Source organism: Bombina bombina, chromosome 6, assembly GCF_027579735.1.
Source record: "Bombina bombina isolate aBomBom1 chromosome 6, aBomBom1.pri, whole genome shotgun sequence".
NCBI lineage: Eukaryota > Metazoa > Chordata > Amphibia > Anura > Bombinatoridae > Bombina > Bombina bombina.
In genome coordinates this window covers 856,116,789-856,125,301 of record NC_069504.1, presented here as the reverse complement: position 1 = coordinate 856,125,301, position 8,513 = coordinate 856,116,789, and the positions used below count along the sequence as shown (strand labels likewise).

The following is an 8,513-nucleotide window of genomic DNA, read 5'->3' as shown; positions in this document are numbered from 1 at the left end:
TCTATCTGAATCACGAAAGAAATTTTTTTGGGTTCAGTGTCCCTTTAACTCATTCATGGCTAACATAAAAATATTTTTTACAATGTTACACAATTTTTCAAAATATTTACTACAAAGTCATTTATAATAGACTAAACAGAATAAATAATCTGACCTGGAGAGGAGAATCCCCATTTAAATGCCCAATCAACTCATACTGCAGAGAAATAACCCTACTGACTAGGACAGGGACTATAAAAAAAACAGACAAGTCACAATCTCTATTTAAACCTTTAGGCTCAAGGGACCCTAATTCATAGATCCAAAAGGATTCTCTCTGCTTTAAACACAGCTCTCTATCCCCACCTCTACATGTTACTTCAATATGGTCAATGATTTGAAATGTAAGCTGGCTAATAGAATGACCGGCTTTCAGAAAATGATTAGCTAGTGGAGCTTTTAAATTACCAGTACGAATGTTACTTTTATGGTATATAATGTGGTCTTTGGCAGATCTAGTGGACTCCCCTATATAAACACCCCCACATGGACACTTGATCATATAGACTATAAGGCCTCTATTTAACAAAGTCTGGCGGACCTGATCCGACAGTGCGGATCAGGTCCGCCAAACCTCGCTGAATGCGGAGAGCAATACGTCTTGTGAGCTGCTGGTTCAACGCCGCACCCTGCAGACTGGGGGTGTCAATCAACCCGATCGTACTCGATCGGGTTGAATTGTTGCGATTCCTGTCCGCCTGCTCAAATTAGGTAATTTATTTAATTGTAGTGTAGTGTTAGGTGTTAGTGTAACTTAGGTTAGGTTTTATTTTACAGGTCAATTTGTATTTATTTTAGCTAGGTAGTTAGTAAATAGTTAATAACTATTTAGTAACTATTCTACCTAGTTAAAATAAATACAAACTTGCCTGTAAAATAAAAATAAACCATAAGCTAGATACAATGTAAATAGTAGTTATATTGTAGCTAGCTTAGGGTTTATTTTATAGGTACGTATTTAGTTTTAAATAGGAATTATTTTGGTAATGATAGTAATTTGTATATAGATTTATTTAAATTATATTTACGTTAGGGGGTGTTAGGGTTAGGGTTAGATTTAGGGGTTAATAAATATAATATAGTGGCAGCGACGTTGGGGGCGGCAGATTAGGGGTTAATAAATGTAGGTAGGTGGCAGCGATGTTAGGGGCAGCAGATTAGGGGTTAATAATATTTAACTAGTGTTTGCGATTCGGGAGTGTGGCGGTTAAAAATGTTAAAGGTGCATTAAAGTGCGAAAAGCAAAGGCTCTGATATATTATAGAGTTGTATTGCTGCACTATTGTTTACAAGTGGATTAAACACATCGTTGATGTCAGCTACAGAAACGTTTGGTGAGCCAATAAGAGACAAATGTGTAAAGCCACCAATCACCAGCTAGCTCCTAGTATTGCACTGCTTTTGCTGAGGATATGTGCTTATGCTTTTTGACAAATGACACGAGACAAGTGAACAAAGTATATTTTACAGCAGAAGTAAATCTATAAGTGTCTTTAAATGACATGCTTTCTTTCATGATTCAGGCAGAGCATTCCACTTTAAAAAACTTTCCAATGTACTTCTATTATCTACTTTGCTTAGTTCTTGTGGTATCCTTTGTTGAAAAGCATACCTATGTAGTCTCAGTGGCTGCGAGCTTGTTGCTGATTGGTGGCTGCACATATATACCTGTTGCCATTGGCAGACCTGATATTTTCAGTTAGCTTCCATTAGTACATTGCTGCTTCTTCAATAAATGATACAGAAAGAACAAAGCAAAGTATATAATTTAAGTAAACTGGAAAGTTGTTTAAAATGGTATCCTCTGAGTCATGAAAGAAGGATTTGGGGTTGCATGCCCCTTTAAGCTTCAGTTAAATGCATTTTAAAAATCTACTGAATAATTAATATTTAATAAACATTTTAAACTCTTATTTTGTGTGTAGTTTTTATTAGATCCAGGTAATCTAGGGGAAAAAATATCCTGGGTGTTGTATATGTATTACAAGGGAACCTGCAAGAATCAGATAGAACATTTAGTTTTAAGACGCTTTTAAAATCACTTCTGTTTTCAAATGTGCTTTGTTCTTTTGGTGTCCCTTGTTGAAAATGAATATGTACATATCCTACACTAGTGGAAGCTAGCTGCTGATTGGTGCCTGTCTACATTTGTCTCTTGTGATTGGCTAGCAAGATGTGTTCAGCTAGCTGCCAGTAGTGCAATGCTGTTCCTTCAGCAAAGGATAACAAGAGAATGAAGCATATTTGATAATAAAAGCAATTTTGAGTAATTTAAAATTGAATGTTCTATCCAAATCATGAATTAAAATATTTGGGGTTTCCTCCTGTCCCTTTAGTATATTGTACACATATTTTTGTTTAAAAAATTAGCTTTAATTGACAAATATATTAAGGCTAATATAAAATGTGCTTTAGAAATTATTTCAACTAACGAATTCTTCAGTGTTTCATGTAAAGCAAATACTATTAGAAATGTTGAATTGAATCTCCTACTTTGTAATAAAGATACAATAAAAAAAAAAATCAATAATATTAAAAAAAATCCATAAATTCCAGTAAAGTGACAATTAATCACCACTGCCTTAAAAGCACTATGCACGTATTTTGAAGCACAAATATGAAAAGAAGCATTGGCCACTCCAATAAATAATAATAATAAAAAAATACATGTAACATCGTTATATGAATAATGAATTATATACTTGCATGGGAATTTACAAAGTCATGCAGCTTCCACGAATTTATAAAGAATCGAACTACGCTGTGAACAGGATTCGAACCTGTGCAGGGAGACCCTATTGGATTTCGAGTCCAACGCCTTAACCACTCGGCCACCACAGCCTGTCTTCAGTTTGGCGTTCTTACGTTACCTATTGAAACAAAGCAAACGGTATCCAACATTGCATTTTCATTTTTGTATATGAAACGACGCATTCTTATTGGTGCCCCGTAGTTCTCTGTACAATAAAAAATAAACGTAGAACTCCTTTATAGAAGGTATATTTTATGGATATCTTGTATCGCTAGTTAAATGTGTTTATTTGTGTATTGATAAGTAAAACATGACAGGAAATAGAATACAAAGACGATTTAATAAAAACAGTGTTACAAAAAAAAAAGTCTGTATGTATCCAAAATTATGTTATCACAATATGCAAACTAAGATGTATAAAAATTATATAGAATTATAAAAATTCCGTGCGGCGCTGTGGCTTAGTTGGTTAAAGCGCCTGTCTAGTAAACAGGAGATCCTGAGTTCGAATCTCAGCAGTGCCTATCTATATTTTCTTTCTTTTTTTTTTATTTATATTTATTTTAATTCATTCTGATTTTATTAATTAAAGTAGAACATAGCTATTTGGCAAAAGGAAAGTACAATCGTTATGTTATTGTCATCCTACATTTTATTATATAACGGTCAATAATTTGTTCTGTTATTGTCATCCTACATTTTATTATACAGTATAATAATTTGTGTGAAGAACAAAAGAGCAATCGCTGTGAACAGGATTCGAACCTGTGCAGGGAAACCCCATTGGATTTCGAGTCCAACGCCTTAACCACTCAGCCATCACAGCAACGATATTGCGTAATTAACGCGTAATTTTTTTACAGTATATTAAATTACACCGTGTAAATTTCCAACTATGGTGCAACATATTTATATGGCATTACAGTCACATACGCAAATATGGATATTTCATTAGATAGTCAAGTGTTGTAAAAATAAGTGTGATTATCTTCACACATATTTGTTTATTTTGTATGTTTTTCTTTTTATATTTGTTTCTCTTTCAAACTCCACGTGTCTTTTTAAAGTGGAAAACTAAAATCAGCACAGCTTCTGCACCCATATACTGCCGTCCCATGTCTATTTAGCTGGTGCTTGTTGTACTTTCTTGTGTGTATTAATTCCCTATCTTTTTATTACTGTTTCCTCTCTTACCCATCAAATCAGAGAACAGCTTCCTATCAATCACGCCCCTGCTGTCATGAATAAGTGGCCCAGTGTAATCTAAATGATTATGACATGAATAATACATAGGCTTTAGATTGCCCGAAATCTATTGTTATTGCGTTTCTCGTGCAATATTGTCTTTTACCAGTAGGGTGTGCTATTGCACCTTATTTGCAGCTGTTTCTCTTTTCTAACGAGTAACGAGTACTGTATATGCATTTTTTCACAGTTTGACTATCTCATTCGGCAAATTTTCCATGTACACTTTCCCTTTCTTATTGATTCATAATCTCATAATTATAGGTTTAACTAGAAACCTGAGCCCAAGAGTGAAACTCTACAACTAGAATTACTATTTAGTATATGTATACACAGATAGCTAATATTTGACTTTAAAATCCTACAGTCTAAATGTATATATTATACATATACACAGGGTGGGAAATTTCAAATTGTCACTGTGTTTTTGGTTACCAGCCAGGGGAAAAGGTTACTAAAGAGATAAAGTTCTATAACTGTCATATACAGGGAAATGTTTTTGTATAGACAATAAAATGATGATAGATGATAGATAGATAGATAGATAGATAGATAGATAGATAGATAGATAGATAGATGATAGATAGATTGATAGATAGATAGATGATAGATAGATTGATAGATAGATAGATAGATAGATAGATAGATAGATAGATTAGATATAGATTAGATTAGATAGATATAGATTGATAGATGATAGATAGATATATAGATATATTAGATTAGATAGATAGATTAGATAGATAGATTAGATAGATAGATAGATAGATAGATAGATAGATAGATAGATAGATAGATGATAGATATATTAGATAGCAGATAGATAATAATAATTTGCGATTTATATAGTGCTTTTCTCCCTGTGAGACTCAAAGCACTTTACAAATAATCCAACATAAAGACATAAAAATTAGGAGTTTTTGAAGGTCAGATAAGCGGACTGAAGTCTGTAAGGACGGTGCCTCTCTGATTGCGCACAGTAAAGAGTTCCAGAAAGTAGGGGCAGCGTGGCCGAATGTTCTGGAGCCTGATTTTGTCCTTATTCTTGGCACTGAGAGGAGGGATGTGTTGGCTGACCTAAGTGAGCAGGATGGGGTGTAGGGTGTTAGGAGCTCTTTCAGGTACTTTGGGCCTTGGTTGTTTAAAGCTTTGAAGGTCAGCAGGCCAATTTTAAAATATGTTCGCCATTTAATTGGAAACCAATGCAGGGACTGGAGAACAGGTGTTATGTGGCAGGAGCGAGTTTGATTGGTCAGTAGTCTGGCTGCTGCATTTTGTACTGTCTGAAGGCGATGGAGTTCTTTTTTTGGGAGGCCCAAGTAGAGTGCATTGCAGTAATCTAGCCTAGAGGATACAAATGCATGGGTTAGCGTTGGAATATCATCTGGTGTAATTAAGTGTTGTATCCTAGCTATGTTTTTCAGATGAAATTAGGCAGATTTTATTACGGAGGAAATCTACTGTTTAATAGATAGTCCAGCGTCAATCAGCACTCCGGGGTTTTGTACCTTTGCTGAACTAACGAGTTCAGAGCCTTCAAGCTCCAGGCCAGTTGGGTGATCGTGGGATATTTTTGATGCCCGGGTCCCCTCACCAAGAGTAACTCTGTTTTGTCCGGGTTCACTTTGAGACAGCTAGCATTTATCCATTCTATGAGGTCTGTTAGGCAACTGTTTATGCTGCATGCTGGGTCTGTAGTATCTGGAGCATAAGAGAAGTAGAGTTGTGTGTCATCAGCGTAACAATGATACCTTAGGCCAGTGTTTTTACAACCAGTGTGCCGTGGCACACTAGTGTGCCGTGAGAGATCCTCAGGTGTGCCACGGCAGACTGACAACAGTGTGACATATTTTTTAAACTTTGCTTGTTTTTTACTCCCAGTGCAGGGGTAGTTTGTAGGAGGCATGGCATAACAGCACAATACATACAGTATGTGTGTGTTTGTGTGTCTGTGTATATATATATGCTGTATTAGGCTACAATGTGTGATTTTTTAAAAATTTTGGGATGGTGGTGTGCCACAGGATTTTTTAATGTAAAAAAGTGTGCCACGGCAAAAAAAAGGTTAAAAATCACTGCCTTAGGCCATGTCGGTTAATCATGTCCCTCAGTGGTAGTAAGTCAATTGCAAATAGAATGGGAGACAGGATGGATCCTTGTGGAACTCCGCAGGCCAGTTCTGTCGGTGCTGATGAGCTTGATCCTTATATTACTCTCTGTGATCTACCAGCGAGGAAAGATTTGTGCCTCCTAGACTACAGATGTGCTGAAAGCGCTCTATAGATAGATAGATAGATAGATTAGATAGATAGATATAGATATAAATTAGATAGATAGATAGATAGATAGATAGATAGATAGATGATAGAGATAGAGAGCAAGACAGAGATAGGTAGGCAGATAGACAGATAGATAGATTACATAGATAGATAGATAGATAGATAGATAGATAGATAGATAGATAGATAGATAGATAGATAGATAGATAGATAGATAGATAGATAGATAGATAGATAGATAGATAGATGATAGATAAATAGATAGATAGATAGATAGATAGATAGATGATAGATAGATGATAGATAGATAGATGATAGATACTAGATAGATAGATGATAGATAGATTAGATAGATAAATAGATAGATAGATATATGATAGATTAAATAGAAAATTGATAGATAAATAGACAGAGATAGATAGGCAGATAGAAAGACAGACAGACAGACAGATAGATAGATAGATAGATAGATAGATAGATAGATAGATAGATAGATAGATAGATAGATAGATAGATTAGATGGATAGATTACATAGATAGATAGATAGATAGATAGATAGATAGATAGATAGATAGATAGATAGATGATAGATAGATAGATAGATAGATAGATAGATAGATAGATAGATAGATAGATGATAGATAATAGATAGATAGATAGATAGATGGATAGATGATAGATAGATTAGTTAGATAAATATATAGATAGATTAGATAGATAGATTAGATAAATTTGATCAATTAGATAGATAGATAGATAGATAGATAGATAGATAGATAGATAGATAGATGATATATAGATAGATAGATAGATAGATAGATTAGATAGATAGATGATATATAGATAGATAGATAGATAGATAGATAGATAGATAGATAGATAGATGGATAGATGATATATAGATAGCTAATAGCTAGAGTACCATAATACATAGGTTGTAAATCTAGTGTAATAGCATAAATAAAAACAGCTGTCTCAATACTAAAATATATCAATATTGTTAGCTACCGCAGAGGCCTTTAACAAGATTACATTATGTGGCCATATTCAAAATCACACATTTTTTATTTCTTCAGGACATACAGTGCATATGTAGATATGCTCTATATGCTCAGATTTAAATACTGCGCTGCGCCTGCGCAGAGAGCACGAGGTGCAGGAATCTAGTAAACCATGAGCAGACGTAGTGTTTGGTAGTTTATTTTCTAAGAGAATTGTTTATTACTCAGTTGTGACAGTGGCAGAAGGTGTGAAGACCGGAGCCTGGACACACTGCACACAGAAGTGTTAAATTAAGGAGGCAGCTTTCACAGAGAGCAATATGCTACCCATTTGCCTTATCACATTCCTCATAACTTTATCCTCTTCCTCCTATTGCCTAATAACCCATACAAGTCCTAAAATAATGTTTCTTTCTTTATTTTCTTTCTTTTTCTTACTTTCTTTTTTCTTTCTTTTTTTCTTCTTTTTTGATGTATTTATACCTTATTATTTTGTTATACACAATGCTTAGTTCATTCAAAAGGAATTAAAACCAAAATGATTTCCTGTTGGTGAGGATTTGTACGTGTAATCTTAAGTTTCTATGGAACCTTAAACCTGCTTTATGGACCTTTTGAGAGGAGCAATACATGTGAATAGGATTTATAGGGAATTAAGGAACTTTGAATATTTAAGAAGTTGTTGAACCAAGAATAGACAAGATTTAAAAGTCTAAAAGGCCAAAAGTGAAGGAAAGAGAGTAAAGTAATTCATTGCAGCTAAAATGGATTAACAGGATAAATCCTATTTAAATTCTTTTATGAGGAGTTCAGCTGGGAGAACAATAGAATTTAGGTGCATCACAGCCATTAGAATCTTCCTTTTAGCCAATAATTGCAAATCGTCTTCCTGTTAGGCCACCATGAAGTTATATATTAAAATGGCAATATCCAATGAACTAAATGACTATATATATAAATAAAAAAAACATCATTGTTTATTTGTAATTCACCAACACATTGCACTGGTCAGGGAGAGAGAGAAACACCTTGTAGGTAGAGATTGTGGCTGTAATAGTTGGCTTTGAAAAAAGTATTATAAAGGGACCACAGATTCTGAAAATTAATGTTCAGTGCAGATTGTTTGCATTTCAGTGTTTTATTCTTTATACCCAGGGTAAGTGCACTCTCAGTTGCAATAAAGCAGTTCCAATATC

At 34.3% G+C, this 8,513-nt stretch overlaps 3 non-coding genes across 3 annotated transcripts; 1 reads left to right on the top strand and 2 right to left on the bottom strand.

The window, feature by feature from the left end:
* Window positions 1–2,798: 2,798 nt before the first annotated feature.
* On the bottom strand, window positions 2,799–2,880 carry TRNAS-CGA (transfer RNA serine (anticodon CGA)). The gene has a single exon. It is a non-coding gene; the product is annotated as a tRNA-Ser (tRNA).
* A 361-nt stretch (window positions 2,881–3,241) lies between these two features.
* Window positions 3,242–3,315, top strand: TRNAT-AGU (transfer RNA threonine (anticodon AGU)). Its single transcript has one exon. It is a non-coding gene; the product is annotated as a tRNA-Thr (tRNA).
* Window positions 3,316–3,535: 220 nt separating this feature from the next.
* On the bottom strand, window positions 3,536–3,617 carry TRNAS-CGA (transfer RNA serine (anticodon CGA)). The gene has a single exon. It is a non-coding gene; the product is annotated as a tRNA-Ser (tRNA).
* Window positions 3,618–8,513: the final 4,896 nt, after the last annotated feature.